Source organism: Podarcis raffonei, chromosome 6, assembly GCF_027172205.1.
Source record: "Podarcis raffonei isolate rPodRaf1 chromosome 6, rPodRaf1.pri, whole genome shotgun sequence".
Classification (NCBI taxonomy): domain Eukaryota; kingdom Metazoa; phylum Chordata; class Lepidosauria; order Squamata; family Lacertidae; genus Podarcis; species Podarcis raffonei.
The window spans coordinates 74,533,175-74,548,504 of NC_070607.1; the positions used below are offsets into that span (position 1 = coordinate 74,533,175).

The 15,330-nt window shown below is 45.3% G+C and overlaps 1 protein-coding gene across 1 annotated transcript in view; it reads right to left on the reverse strand.

Moving 5' to 3' along the window:
- Positions 1–14,906, reverse strand: part of ARHGAP40 (Rho GTPase activating protein 40) — a 69,252-nt gene extending 54,346 nt beyond the window's left edge. Inside the window, exon 1 of the mRNA XM_053394047.1 lies at positions 14,792–14,906. The gene's annotated coding sequence lies outside the window, so the exon portion shown is untranslated. The remainder of the gene's footprint in view (positions 1–14,791) is intronic.
- Between the last annotated feature and the right edge of the window lie 424 nt (positions 14,907–15,330).

Genomic DNA, 15,330 nt, shown 5'->3' on the forward strand with positions numbered 1-15,330 from the left:
ATAAGCACCTGGAACCCCTGGAATCTCGCCCCGCTCAGAGATTGGGGCGGCATGCAAAAATACTTTTGAGGCTAAACTCTTCTGTGTGCTTACCTGGGATTAAGGTCCACTGAACAGACTGAGTCTTATATCTAAAGTAAGCATGCATGGGATTGTTCTGCCATATGTCAAATAGCACATTTTCATATGTTAACTAGGATTTAAATAAAATATTGCAAAATCAGTAACATATGTTTAGGCTGGAGTCATAAGCATTGCGTATATTCCCATTCCCACCCCACCCCACCCCCCAAGAATCCATTACTTTTTACAGGGAGGGGAATCTAGGACAGGGGGAATATATTCCCACCCAACCCCAGTTCACAATTCCCAGAAATTTTTCATCTCCAGTTGAGCACCGATTCACACTTTTCACGAGCGCCATTTGAGAAATCTCAGCTGAAGGTGTGAACGCTCTCTGCTGAAAAGCGTTGTGTGAGCTGAAAATCAGGCAGTGTGAAAGTTTTCTCCCATCTGTAATTAAAAAGCTACAGCTCACATACTCAAAGTGTCACATTATGGCTAAGTGGCATGAATGCATATGTGAAGCAGCCCTTTGTCTGACACACAGCTAGAGTTGTATGACAGAAATCACATAGCGAGAGCCCTAAAGTGACTAATAGCTTTGGTATGGCCTCTGCTGGCTGGCTTCTCTTTCTTCATCTCGCTGCAACCTCCGTCTAGATTAGAAGCAGGAAGGCTAGAAACCCATTATGGGAACAAAGGATGGTTCGCTTTGAGCAGGGTGGGAGGGAAATCAATGATTTTTTTAAAAAAAATGGATTGTTTTTTTTATTTAACTTGGATGTTTAAAAATTAAATCGGATTTTTTTATTTTATTTAAATTGGATTTTTAAAATAAAATGCTTTTGGAGAAAAAATCTTTCTAAAGATGGTTTTCTATTTAAATTATATTATAGTCCAAAGGCTATTCATCAGGAAATAAGGATTTGTTTTCATGTGTGCTAAAACTTAGTATAAGGTTTTTTTAAAAAAAAAATTGTTTAACCACATCAGTTAATAAACATGGATACATATGCTATAATGTTGTTGTTTTAGTTAAATAAATTATTTAAATTGTTATTAAGGAAATGATTGTTTTTCTCCTTCCAATAAAGTACAGCAGAAAAGTTGTCCAAATATAAACAGTTTAAAGTTAAAATGAAAAGAAAGATGTTAAGTGATTAAAGTTAATCTTATGAGAAAATTGGTTTTGGAAAACTGTTACAATGAAATACACTGAAATTCAGCTGGGGGGGGGATTTGAGGAAGTCACTTAACAATGTTACTAAGATTGGATAAAGTACAGTTAAGATGTGTGTTTGTTTGTCTGTCTAAAAATTTTGGAAAATCAATTAAAAAAATCTGTTAATGTATTTCTAATAATATAACCAAATCAGTAATTTTTTAAAAAACTGTAAAAACTAATCTGAAAATGCATTATTCCAAAAATGAAACCTTTATCTGGTTGTAAATATTAAGATTATACCAGCAAGAATTGAGTCTTTCCATTTAAAAAATGATGTAAATCAAGTCTTACTGACTAGTGATTTAAATCAATTTGATTTAAATCAAATCCACCCTGGCTTTGTCACACAAAATTCAGGACTTGGAACAGGGGTGTAGCCAGGGATCTATGTTTCGGGGGGCAAGCTTCATGTTGGGGGGGCAGAACCTCAGTTAGTTAAGTATTTTTATTGTTTTACTTGATGGGGGGGGAGATGCCCACTTACTCCCCACTCCCCAGGTTATGCCCATGACTTAGAAATATAATGAAGATCAGTTCCAATGAGTAACTGCAGTAAATCCTGGTTGGAGGATAGAGAGGAATATGAAAGTGAGAAGAAACTCGCCTACTGTACAAAGGAAAAATTCACATTTATTGCCAGGTCACTTTTCCCTCTGCCCCCTCCCACAGCTTTCATGCAAACCCTGGAGGTTTGCCTAGAATGTAAGGATGGAAATGCCACTTCTGAAAATCTAGCAGAAGTATAGGTTTCATTTCTGCCTTAATCGTAGCCAGAAAGCGGGGGGGGGGGGGGGAATATGTTCATGGGAAGTTCTAGGGAGTTTTGCGTTGTAAACATCTGTGGGTCTCATGGATCACACCCCCACCGCTATATTTTGAAATTTTGGGCAGTATTTTGGAGCACTCTACAGTGAATTATGGGGGGCATAAGTGTGCATGTGTGGAAAGTGGTGGGGGTCATGTCATGTGACATTTGCTGTCGTGTGTGAATGAAATTTAGCACAACATGGCAGTACTGTTTGCGTTTCGAGGTCCCCAAGCCACCCCCCAATAACTCACACATCACACATCCATTTTGGTTTGGGTTTTTGGCACGATTTTGGCCACAACTTTATTTAAATACATCCAAGTGAGTGGTTGCTTAGACATTGGTTCCGACTATCTGTCCTTGCCCAGGGGACAGAACTGGACTTCCGGATTCCAGCGAAAGCCAGTGCGGGAAACAAATTTTGGGTAGATAATGAAGCTGGGCCTCAGTCCCTCACTTCTCACCCTCATGCTCCTGGTGGTTTGCACGGCCCAAGTCCGATGCCAGGGACAAGGACAAAAAGAATGGCAAGCCCCTGGATTCCTTTAACTCACGGGTGTCAAACACAAGGCCCGCGGGCCGAATCCGGCCCGCCAGACCTCGTCATGTGGCCCGTGTAGCCGGCGGCGGCCGCCAGCCTTCACCTTTTATTCTCGCTTTCTTTTTTGACACAAGAAAGCCGCCTCTTCAGCGCATGCGCGGCAGCCTACAAGCCAGAGAATGTCTGCCCTCTAGCGGCGCCAGCCGTTCTACACAGGAAACCTCCACTTTACATGTCCTTTACATAGTCCTACAGATACAACCGGCCCTTTGAGGGTGACCAAACTGCTGATGCGGCCCCCGATGAATTTGAGTTTGACACCCCTGCTTTAACGGAATTCCCTTTCCACACCACCATTGGAGGGGTAGGCACTTACCCCTCCACCAACCAATGCCTAACTGCCAACCTTACAAGTTGTGACGATTTGCTACGCAGAAGGCAAAACCAATGGCACCAGCCAATCAGCCAAATGGACAAATTCCTACCAGGCCCCTGCCTCAAAGCAGACGACCCCATGACAGGCATAGCAAGGTCAAGCGAACAACCCCCCCAATACAGGGAGGATGGGCGGGTGATCCGGTGCAAGCAGCCAAGAGAACGCTCGGGCGACCAGTATTTAAAACCTCTGACCCCTCCTTCAAAATTGGCAACAAGCAGTTCTCCCCAGCGACCCGATTAACCAATACACTGCCTGGGTCCCTCCACAAATCCACCCAGCAACAATGGGGTGGCTTGTATCCCCCACCGCAACACGCGCTCTCTGCTAGGGAGAACACGTTATATCAAAACAAATTGGGATCTCCCTTAAAGAGGGCACGTGTTGCAGTGAGACCTGGCAACCAAACCCTGTGTTGTGGGTGGGTGGGTTGATTGATTAGCCACAACACCCAACTGGTAGGTCCCTTGATGCTGGGTTTAATCAGGCCAATGGGACACAGGCTAAATGGTTCAAGGGACCTATTTAAGCCCATGCACGTGACCCAGAGCTTACTCTTTCGGTGCGTGCATCGGAACACCCGCCCACCTCTCCCTATATTTAGGGCTTTGCGCTTGACCTTGCTATGCCGTCGTGTGTCGTCTGCCATTGGGACAGGGGCACGGCAGGAATTTCCCCCACTTGGCTGAGGCTGTTTGGGTTTCGCCTGCTGCGTAGCAAATCGTCACAACTTGTAAGGTTGCGGATAGGCTTTGGTTCAGGTGATAGGGATGGGAGAATGCTCTCACCATCCCTATGTGAAGGTATTCTGTTAAAGGAATCCAGGGACTCAGTGGTTTGGTCAACCCCTGAGGGGGGGTTGTGCCTGTGCCTGAGTCCAGGGGGTGCATTTGGGTGGTGGAGATAGCTTGTTCCTGGCTTTCTGCTTAACCAGGTATTCACCCTTGGCTGAACTATGCTGGTGCCCTGGGTCAGCGCTACCTGCAATGGTGCAGGGAGCCAGTCGAACCAGAGCCTACGCAACCATTCACTTGCTGTAATCAATAAAGTTGGGGCCTAAATTTTGCCCAAAAACCAAACCAAAATTTGAGTCTTATCTGAATTTATTTAAGGGGGAGGTTTAAAGGTCTGAACACGCAAAAAGCCACAAGTCCATAACACAACAGGCACTGGAGTATAAAAGGAACATTAGAAATCTGGGCAGCAGGGCTAGGATTAAATTCTTTATTATGTCTAAATTCTTTATTATGGAGAATCGCAAGAATCTCTTTGCACCAATGGGGGGGGGATTCTTGAAATGCAAATAACAGCCTTCTGAGATATATTTAAACTCCTCTCCCCATCCCAGATGGTCCCCAAACTGCTCAGCTTCATGGGTTCAGGTGAAAAAAAATCCAGAGTTTAATGCAGTTAATGTCACATCTAGTTTGACCCTTAGAAGGGGATTTTTAAGAGGCAAAGATTGGTGGGAGGGAAATACTCATAACATAACTTCCTCACAGGTTTACCGTCAGGCTGCTTCAATTATAAAATGCTGTTTGGCTGTTGTTGTTTTAAAAAAGCACCATACACCTGATGGGGGGGGGGGACTACTTCCCTATGACAGACATCATAATCATGAAATGACTACCGCTTAGATATAACCTAAGATAAAGTGTTGTTTTATAGTGGTTTTAGCTGTCCTTGTTTCTCCAAAAATCTGAAGCAAGAGCAAGGAACCTGTGGTCATTCAATGCAGCTAACAAAATGTGGGAAAGGTGATGGGAATTCTGAATTAAGTACCTAAATAGCCATGGCTTCCCCCAAGGATAATGGGAATTATAGCTTGTTAAATGTGCTAAGAGTTGTTAGGAGACCCCTAATTCCTCTCAACTAGCTAAGAGTTCCCTGGGAAAAGGGATTGATTGCTTGGAAAAACCACCCTGAGCTCTGTGAGGAGTACAGGAGCCTCCTAACAGCACCCTTAATAAACTACAGTTCCCAAGATTCTTTGAGGGAAGCCTTGACTGTTGAAAGTGGTTCAATACACAGTGCACATGGGGCCTTAGACATACACAGGACACTCCATGACCTTGTTTGGGGGAAGAGAAAGAGAGTTAACTACAATATTGTTAAATCTATTCAGTTCTCAAAACGCGAGTGTTTTACACCACTTAATGATGCATGTGTGCATATGTCCCTTATTTCATATAGTATAGTATAGTATGCCTTTCAAATCAAGTTAGGAGATCACAGCTCAACTTGCCAACTCCCTACAACAAGTGTTTGGTCAACGACTGGGCCGCAGGAAGCTGCAGTAAATGTAGGACAGCATTTCTGCTCCTACACATCCCAACCCACTGTGTCCCCAATCCTGCAAGTACCCATGTAGAAAGCTCCAAGAGCACAAATGTCCCTCCAGAGAGATACTCTCTCTGCCAATGACAAGAGTCAAAATGGGGTGTTCGTACTTATCCAAAGATACACAAAAGAAAAAGGAGAAAGAAAAGAAAATGGGAAAAGGTTTTTAAAAAGACTTCTGGTTCTCTGTCAGCTAAATATAGTATTCACTCATCAACATCCAACTATTCTGTTTTCTATAAGTCAATATCTTTTTAATCTTCAAATCCAGATATTACAAGTTCATTTTCTCCTTCACACAAAAAGTCCACAAGAAGTTTCCAATCCTTCATAAATGTCAGTGATGTTTTCCCCTCTAATTAAGCACATTACCTTTGCCATCTCAGCTAAATCCAGCTCCACCACAGATTCTGCCCGCTGCCAACCCCCACCCCCACAGCTCCATAGATCTGTTCTACTCATTTCCTCCCTGCTTCACTCAGTCAGTTTTCCAGTAGGAAGAGGGGCTGTTGGGGGAGTGATATGTTGACCTCAGGTATTGCAGAAGCACACACACGCAGGGGGTGAGTTCATGCAATCAGGTGGCAGCTATTGTGTGATAAGCCTGTCATGCATGAAATGACACAGCATCCAGATCAGCATCTAGATAACTGGCTACCCAAAACAGCTGTCCCTCCATAAGGTGACTCCACTGAATAGCTGCCATGGGATAGTTACAAGGGTCATGTGAAAACTACAGCTGGGAGTATGTGTACTTATTAGCCACTTAACAGAAATATCTGGTCTGGTGCATCACAGCAAATACACTTTTCTGAATCACTAACTGCAAACACAGATTCAGGCAGCCACACGGGAATGCAAAAATACACTGAGCATGTTTCAGATGCATAGCACTTCAAAGGAGGAGCTGAGTCAGCCCTTGTAATATTCAAACATGCAATCTGTGTTATTCATTCAAAGTATTTAAATCACCCTGTCTATGAGACATCGTTATACAAAGGTAGGAACGGAGGCCAGTCAAAACCTGCCATGACTGTTCTCTTCCCACTCCCATTTCTCTCTCAGCTCTTCCCAAAACTCATGGTAATTCCCAACAGTGTAGGAATTAAAATAGCATAAGTAATGAAAGTTCCAATATAAAATATGGAAATGAAAATGATTGCTTCACAGCCTTACAATCCCCGATCTTAAATGGGCCATGCAGAGCCTTGCAAAGAGCCTTTAAAGTGCCTGAGGCTTCAGCTTCACTGTCCATCTGGTGGCAGGCAGTAAAAAATAAAATCCCATCTTCCCTTGCCAAGTGTAGTTTTTGGCTCCTTGACAGCCACGTCTCTACTGGTCTCTACTGAGACCCTGGTGGTGCTGTGGTCTAAACCACTGAGCCTCTTGGGCTTGCTAATCAGAAGGTTGGCGGTTCAAATCCCATTGCTCTGTCCCAGCTCCTGCCAACCTAGCAATTCGAAAGCACGCCAGTGCAAGTAGATAAATAGGTACAGCTGCGGTGGAAAGGTAAACGGCATTTCCGTGCGCTCTGGTTTCTGTCACGGTGTTCTGTTGCGCCAGAAGCTGTTTAGTCATGCTGGCCACAAGACTTGGAAAGCTGTCTGTGGACAAACGCCGGCCTGAAAGGGAGGTGAGCGCCACAACCTCATAGTCGCCTTTGACTGTACTTAACCATCCAGGGGTCCTTTTCCTTTTCCTTTACCTACTGGTCTCACACCAGATGTCACACATGATACCCAGTGTGGGATAGATAAACAGAGTTTGGAGAAAATCTTATAGGCTGAATCCGAACCCCTAGCAGGCCATGTTTGGCCCACAGCCTGAATGTTCCCTAGAAGAATGGAGTTATTAACATCTATTATTTCATACACATGATGGAAGCCTACACAAGCTGTGATCCACCAAGCTAAATATCACCCACCACAAGGTGTTGTATTGTGGCTCACAAGGGATTTGAATCCATCCACACAGCTCCATTACACAGATCCAGAGAGGTAGCAAAAACAGGTCAATTGAGCCTCTGGATAGTTATCATAAATAGCTAGCAGGTTGTGTTTCGATTGATGGGTCATATAGTTAAGCACCTGCCTGAGAAAAGAGGAATGGATGGATGGGCTATGCCTCCAGCATCTGTCTCACTACACTTAACAGTAGGCCTTGGCTGGCAGGCTTCAAAAAACCACCACAAGGTATACTGTACTTGCACCTGGAAGAGAAGTGTCATCACAAAATAGATTGTTTCTGTAACTATTCTAAGAACCTTAAATTTCTTTTCAGAAAAGGTTTCTAGACTTCATGGCGTGGAAGATGTTTATATTTGCACTTCCTCCACATTTACCAAACACAAACAAAAGAGCAGAAACCAGCCACCAGAGGGAGCAGTTATCTTGGATTAGTGGAATCAGACAATTTCTACAGAGGTAGCCTTTCACCACAAGAACAGTCGAACTTTCAGGTACCGTAATACTTTTTATTGTCGTTTTATGAGCACACAGAGGCAAAGGAGCAAGATGGACTCAAAACGGCAAACGGCCCGACAGCCAAAAGAGTGGAACAAATGCGCTCAAGGCAGAATATCCAAATTGCACCCTATGCTAATAAAACAGTAATAGCAATAATTGTCCATAAGCTGCTTTTAATGGCTTCACATAATTGGCTGTCTGGGACACTATGTGTCACCTTACCTAATGGTAAGCCTGTGAGTTGTATCCAGCTACATCATTTCACGAGTGGGACTTCTGTTTGTGCAACCCAACTTCCTCTCCTCTCCTCTCTCACTGCCCCCAACTTTCCAAAGCAGATTTAGGGATGGGGCAGGGAGGCAGCAAGAGGGAGGGGAAGTTCCCTGGCAGGAGGGGAGCTCACCCAGTAACTAAGCTGAGTGCAACCCTTAATTCACAGTAGGTGGGATATTATTTCTCTATAAGTGGAACATTTACAAGTCATCAGGTCCACCAAGTCTCTGTCTCCCATTCTCTCCCAGTGTGGTGTAGTGGTTAAGAGCAGTAGTCTCGTAATCTGGAGAACCGGGTTCGAGTCTCCGCTCCTCCACATGCAACTGCTGGGTGACCTTGGGCCAGTCACACTTCTCTGAAGTCTCTCAGCCCCACTCACCTCACAGAGTGTTTGTTGTGGGGGAGGAAGGGAAAGGAGAATGTTAGCCGCTTTGAGACTCCTTCGGGTAGTGATAAAGCGGGATATCAAATCCAAACTCTTCTTCTCTTCTTCTTCTCTCCATTCTGTTTTCAATGCCCTCGCTGATTTTTTTTCTAATGGTGTTGCACACATGGACTGTGCGAAAGGATGTGTGTTAAGGACAAAACTGGGGGTGAATGCAAATTTGTCACCAGGACAGGAGATCTGAGGGGAAGGAAAGGGGCTTTATTCACAATTTAACAAGAATAATGCTGGACTGGGATCTTGAGATCAAGCAGTGCTCACCAAGGACAAAAGTAGGGCAGTTTTGTCCATGGGCTATCACATAGCATAAACACATTGCCAACTGGGCCACTAAGGGCTTGCTCACAGTTTTGTGCCTACAAAGCATGGTTTGATGTGGTTTTCCTCTTGCCCCACTGCTTTCCCAGGGAAAACCTACTCTTTAGCTCTAAATCCAAGAAGCTACTAGAAGTGCCAACTCTCGCTGCCAGCCTTGCACTCTCCAATACCTGCAGCATCAGGCCCTCCAGTGTTTCCAGCTCGGATGGTAATTAAAAGGAAGGGATTCTCCAGAGTCAAAAATTCTCATCAGGAATGAGGCAGCATGATTAGAATGTTGGACTATGACCTGGGATACTAGGGTTCAAATTCCGGCCGCCCACACAGCTCACCTTGGGCCAGTCGCCATCTCTTAGCCTTACCTTCCTCACACGGTTGTTGTGAGGATGAGACGAGGAAGATAACCATGTACGCCACCTTGAGTGCCTTGAAAAAGGTGGTATATAAATGTAATCAATGAAATAATAATAAATAAATTCAAAATGGCACAACGGATTCTGGTTCACACAGAAAATATTACAGTTGAAGGTGAGGTGTCATGCATACACTCAGCAAATTTCTGATTGCCAAAGAAAACCTGACTGGCAGTAAGCAGTATGATTAGTTGTGCATTAAGGGTTTCAAAGAGTGAGCAAATGCAGGTTAAGTATTCAAGTATTGTCTGAGCATTTGCCTCAGGTATCATCACCTCCTCAAATCATTTTTAGAAAGCCTGGAGGAGAGGAGCAGCCCTGCTGGATCAGGCCAAAGGCCTGTCTAGCCCAGAAACAAGATGTGGTATCCCACAGTAGCCAGCCCATAGCAGTCAACTTTTCCCTTTTCTTGCGGGGAATCCTATTCGGAATAAGGGAATTTCCCTTTAAAAAGGGGAAACGTTGACAGCTATGAGCCAGCCAGATGCTTATGGGAAACCCACAATGAGGACACTCCCCCCCCAACTCTGGATCCCTAGAAACTGGTATTCAGAGCCATGCTACCCCAATCCTGGAGGTATCATACAGCCATCAGAACTGGTTGGTTGGAAACTGTCTGTCTCGGGAGAGAATGGAGGAGTGCGCCTTTGGGGGTGAGGTCAAGCTATTCGAAAATTGCAGTGCCTGCTGTGGCTGTAGGCACTGATGCGGGAGAGACATGTTTTGCTGCAGCTGGGACAGATGAAGGCATCTGGTTGTGCTGCTGAAGATGCGCCATGGCGCTTCTTCTCTCTGTGCTCCTCCCAGTGGTCTCTTCTCTCTGTGCTCCTCCCAGTGCTCCTCCTCTGCTATGGATCCATGACTTGACTGCCTGTCTCCAGGCACCGCAGTCGTAGCCATAAAACTATAGAGCTTTATCCCCTACAAAACTGTCTAGTTACCTTTTAAAGCAGGGGTCAGCAACCTTTTTCTGCCATGGGCCGGTCCACCATCCCTCAGACCATGCAGTGGGCCGGACTATATTTTGAAAGAGAAAAAAAATGAACAAATTCCTATGCCCCACAAATAACCCAGAGATGCATTTTAAATAAAAGGACACATTCTACTCATGTGAAAACACGCTGATTCCTGGACCATCCATGGGCCGGATTGAGAAGGTGACTGGCCCGCATCCGGCCCACGGGCTTTAGATTGCCTACCCCTGTTTTAAAGGCATCTAAATTGTTGGCGATCACCACCACTTGGGGCAGCAACATCACTGCATGAATGAATCCTTCATTTGATCTGCCCTGGAATCCCCCAGGACTCATCTTCATTGAATAACCCTGGGAGTCTAGTGCTGTGGGAGGAAGAAAACTTTCCTCTATCCACTTTCCCCACTCCACCTTAATGCCATTTCCCCTCTTGCCTTTTCCCCTTAACTACCAAGCTCCAAACATGAGTTGCAAGATGCTCTGATTATTCTGCTTGCCCTTTTCTGGCAATTTATACACACACACACACACACAGACCCAAGCACCTTCTTATTTTTAAAAGGGGAGGGGGGATTGATGCAATTGGATGTTGCAACCATTGCCAAACAAGCAATCAAGTGTGCTGTTTACACAATGAAAGAACCCAAATTCTTGGAGGAAGGACACTGAACATCCTGTGCTCGTACGACTAACAGCAGAAGTACCAAACACCAGGAGCGTGTCTCCTGTTTAAATTTTAGATACCATCTTCTTCAAGGAACTTAAAACCCAGGGTACGAAGCTAGTGCAAAACAAAAGGCTGCTGTAGATAAGCAGTCAAGTCCCTTGCTTAAAGGGCACTTCTGACTCAAGCTCTCCTACATATTCAGCTTATTACTTTCCAGAAGAAATGTGCAGTGAAGGAAGATGCCTTGTTGACATTGCACCTTGGCTAATGCACCAGGAAAGCCTTTGTAATGAGTCCACAGGCTTGCCACATGGATAGAACACCTCTAGACCACAGGGAATGGAGTGGCTGAACGAGTAGTAGTAAGTGTCCTCCTGAAATTATGCTCCAAAGAACAGTGATCTAATGAACCTATACTCAACACAAGGGATAATCACATGTACAGACAATATACTGGTTGTAAAGTTCCTCTTGGGGCCACTTGCACTGCTCTAGAGGCAAGTTACCTTTCGTTTTAGATCACAGATGGGTCATCTATGGTCCTAGGCCTCATTTTGGAAGCTCATTTGTCACTCCTACAGCAGACTACTGAGCAAGGATGAAAAGCAAGAGAGAAATGCAGGTACCAGAGGGCGGGGGGGAGGGAGAGAAGCTGTACCCCCAACCCACTTTTTAACTGGCCCCACCCACCGCTGACTCATCCACATGTGGCCCCTGAGAGATTATCCTAAAGAGAAAGCGGGGGCGCCCACAGAAAAAGTGTGCCCATCCTTATTTAGATTTTACAACTTAAGCAGAAAAGTAGGCTGCTGCTTCCACATTTTTTACTCTATTAGCAAAATGCCTGCCAAGCAGTGAAAATCTGTATTGGGAAGAGAAAGCTCTAAGGCAGGTGTAAGGCAAACTCCAGCCCTCCAGATGTTTGGGACTACAATTCCCATCATCCCTAACCACTGGTCCTGTTAGCTAGGGATGATGGGAATTGTAGTCCCAAACATCTGGAGGGCCCGAGTTTCCCTATGCCTGCTCTATGGAATAATCTACAAAAATGCAAATGCAATACGCTGGCTAATAACTGTTAGTAAATATATAATCCGTATGACGTCATTCAAAATATACGAATAAGCCACTATAAAACAATATATATCATATAACACATCTCACAAAATATACAAGTAACTGCAAGTTGTTATATGTATCAAAGTCAAACAAAGATTCAAACACCCAATGAATAGGCAGTCCCAGCAGACATGCCCCACTTCTGCAAGGAGAGTCCTGCTTGATAATGCCAAAGGTCCAGCATTCTGTTCTCATTGTGGCCAACCAGATGTCTATAGAAAGCTCTTTACCACCCCACCCTTCACAGTTAGCTTCATACTTAACCACTGATTCCCATTTACTGATGAAGCAAATGCTGGTTCAACCACCAATCAGGTTCTCACAAGGCACACCCAATATGAATCCCTATCAATACAGGCTAGAACACATGATCAATCCCTTTAATTTCCCCTACAGACGTCAATGGGAATCATTTACATTTAGGATTAAATAAAGTGGGTGCAGGTCAGGGAAAGCAGATGTTGCTCTTCCACAGGAGTCAGTAGGAGCCACTGAAAATACTATTTGATTTTTTTGCGATGACCAATGGTTTCTTAAAAAATCAATCTGATTGATCGACTGACATTAAGAACCATACATGCCTATCTACATAGCTTCATTGCCACAACCTGTCCAGAGTTTTGTTCTTTGGTCACACTCGTTTGTGCTGAGCGTTGCTCAGTACAAGGTCACTTCCTATGTTCCAAGAAGTCAAAGTCCTGCATGACATCCGGTCTTCATCCTGCGAACCCCAATTTATAACAACTCCAGTTGCAATAAAACACTTCTAAAGGAAATATTGCTGCACAAGCAGACTTTGGAAACAAACACTCCTTCCCAAAATTAGAAGAGTCCTTGTTATGGCTATTGCAGATAAAAGCCATTGTCCAAACCAACCAGCGGCGGCCTTCCTGAGTTTCAGAAAGTGGACAATTACCAGCCAGGAACAGAACCTGCAACCTCCTGTACACAAAGCATTGTGTTCTGCCTCAAATCTACAGCCTTTCCCCATTGCCAAAGACTAGAAGACACAAACTAGACCAGAGCTTGGTTGATGGGAAAGGGAAGCAGAAGTGTGGCCTTATTAAAAGGCACTTGTAACAAACTGATATGTTAAAGTGTTAGTATAGAAACAGCAGTTAAATGCTTCCTGCAAACCCTTTTCAATTTCACAGTATGAAGACCACCAGCTTGTATTTTATAGCCTAGCTTCAACATAGCTCCAAAATGTGGTACATGCAGATGACATGTTCAAAGAAAATCGACACGTTACATTAATATTGGTAATTGCAGGATCAGGCCCTGGTTCTTATTTATTGGTTTTGGAATACCAAAATCACTTTCGCTTTTTTCCTTTAAAAAAGCAGTTCTTCCAAGCATCATTTTTTTCTTGAAGGAGTCGCCCTATGGGAAAACACTAGGAAAGCTTCAATTCAAACAACAACAGCATGTGTTTCTTGTAAGGAGAGAGGCGGCAATCACAACTAACGGTTCATTTCTTTCCTGGCAAAGAGAGAGCAACCGGCAACACCACCCACTGATAATAAAGTTGTCAGCCTGACAGACACCACCAAAGTGTTGGCACAGAATAGGGTAAAAATGCTACACAGACCTCTCTCGATCATATTGGATCCGTTCTAAAAGTAATCTAGTTTCTTCCACTACAACAGTCACCCTCTGCTTTGCATATCAGATTTAAATCTTGACTTGGACATTTGTCTCGAACGTCTATATCCCGCTTTTCAATGAATCGTGCTCAAGATCAGATAAAAGTACGAGCAGCAACGTGTATCAAACAATGGGATACAAGCAGTGGCGTAGCGTGGGGGTGCAGGGGGGGCCGGCCGCACCAGGCGCAACATCTGGGGGTTAGGGTTAGGGGGCGCAAATCCACAGTTAGGGGGCTCAAATCCACGGGTTAGGGGGCGCAAATTACTTGCCTTGCCCCGGGTGCTGACAAGCCATGCTACGCCACTGGATACAAGTGTCCCCTCCTCATGGTGCCATGCCATGCAAGCTTACTCACAAGCAAGCCCAGAACTTTGGGCTGCAATCCTAACTAGAGAGAGCAAGCCCCGCTCAACACCATTGCTGCTTGCCTACCTCCGAGTAGACACGGGTCTGCAGTGGCGGATTCCACCCAGAGGCTGCCAGATCAAAACGGCAAAAGTTAAGGAGACGACAGGCAAGCCCTCCATCTAAATTGTATTAAGGGGAATTTTAGCAAGCCCAAACGAGCCTCCTTCATTCCTAGACCACTTACTGATGCCTCCCCATCCAGTTCATAACCTCCCAATCCTTTCCACGAAATATGGGGGTGGGGAAAAGACCCTCTGGTTGCGCCTGATCTACATTTTAAATCAGTTCTTTAAAAAGCGACCTCCCTATCCCCAGCCACGCGAAGAGGAAGTCGCCTCCCGTTTTGCAGAAGCAACAAGGTCACATTTAAAGCACCGTTTCTTGTTTCTTTTTATTTCAGCAGACAATGTTATGGAATATATATATTTGTAACGTTTCTCCAGGAATTCTCAGGAGAATCCGCTGAAAGTCATTGCCCGATATTCCTGCAAGCCGAGAATCGCCAGCCTTGTATCCGCTCCAAGATCCGAGGATTTGGAGACCCTCTCCAAGCGCTCGCTGCATCCCTCTGTCTTTTTTGCTGCCGCAGCCGCCCTCGAAAGCGCCTCTCCTGCAAGAACAAAGGGACACCCCCCTCTTTCCCTACCTGCTGGATCCCAGTGGGCGCGGACCGGGGAGAGACGAGCGAAAGCGCCTCGTCCTCCTTTCTCGCCTCCTCGGATGGATGAGATGCGCTCCGGGTGCGCGAGCGCCGCCGAGTGGGAGCGTTTGAATGGAGGGAGGGCGGAGCCCGCAGGCGACGAAGGGGAGAAATAATAGCCCTTGTCCGGTCAAGGAGGAGCAAAAGCAACGGACCTTGCGCGGGTTTTGCACGTGATAGGAGCTTGTGCGCCTCTGCAAAGTAGCTGCAAACTAGTTGCTACCCAGGGCGCAGCCGCTGCGGAGAATGCAATTGCAGACGGCGCTCAGCCGTTTCCCTGTCCTTTTTCAAAGCGGGTCTTTCACAAATGGGAGATAAAAGCAGACTGGGGGAAGGGTAAGAGGGGAACTGAGTTAGAAATGCTCGAGAGGAAAGGGATAGGAGTCTTGACTCACTCCCCTGGAAAGCCTCAGCTCCCCTTGGGGCTGGGTAGTCGAGCGAATGGGAACGCGATGCAGCGCGTTGGAGAAAAACCTCGGTCAGCC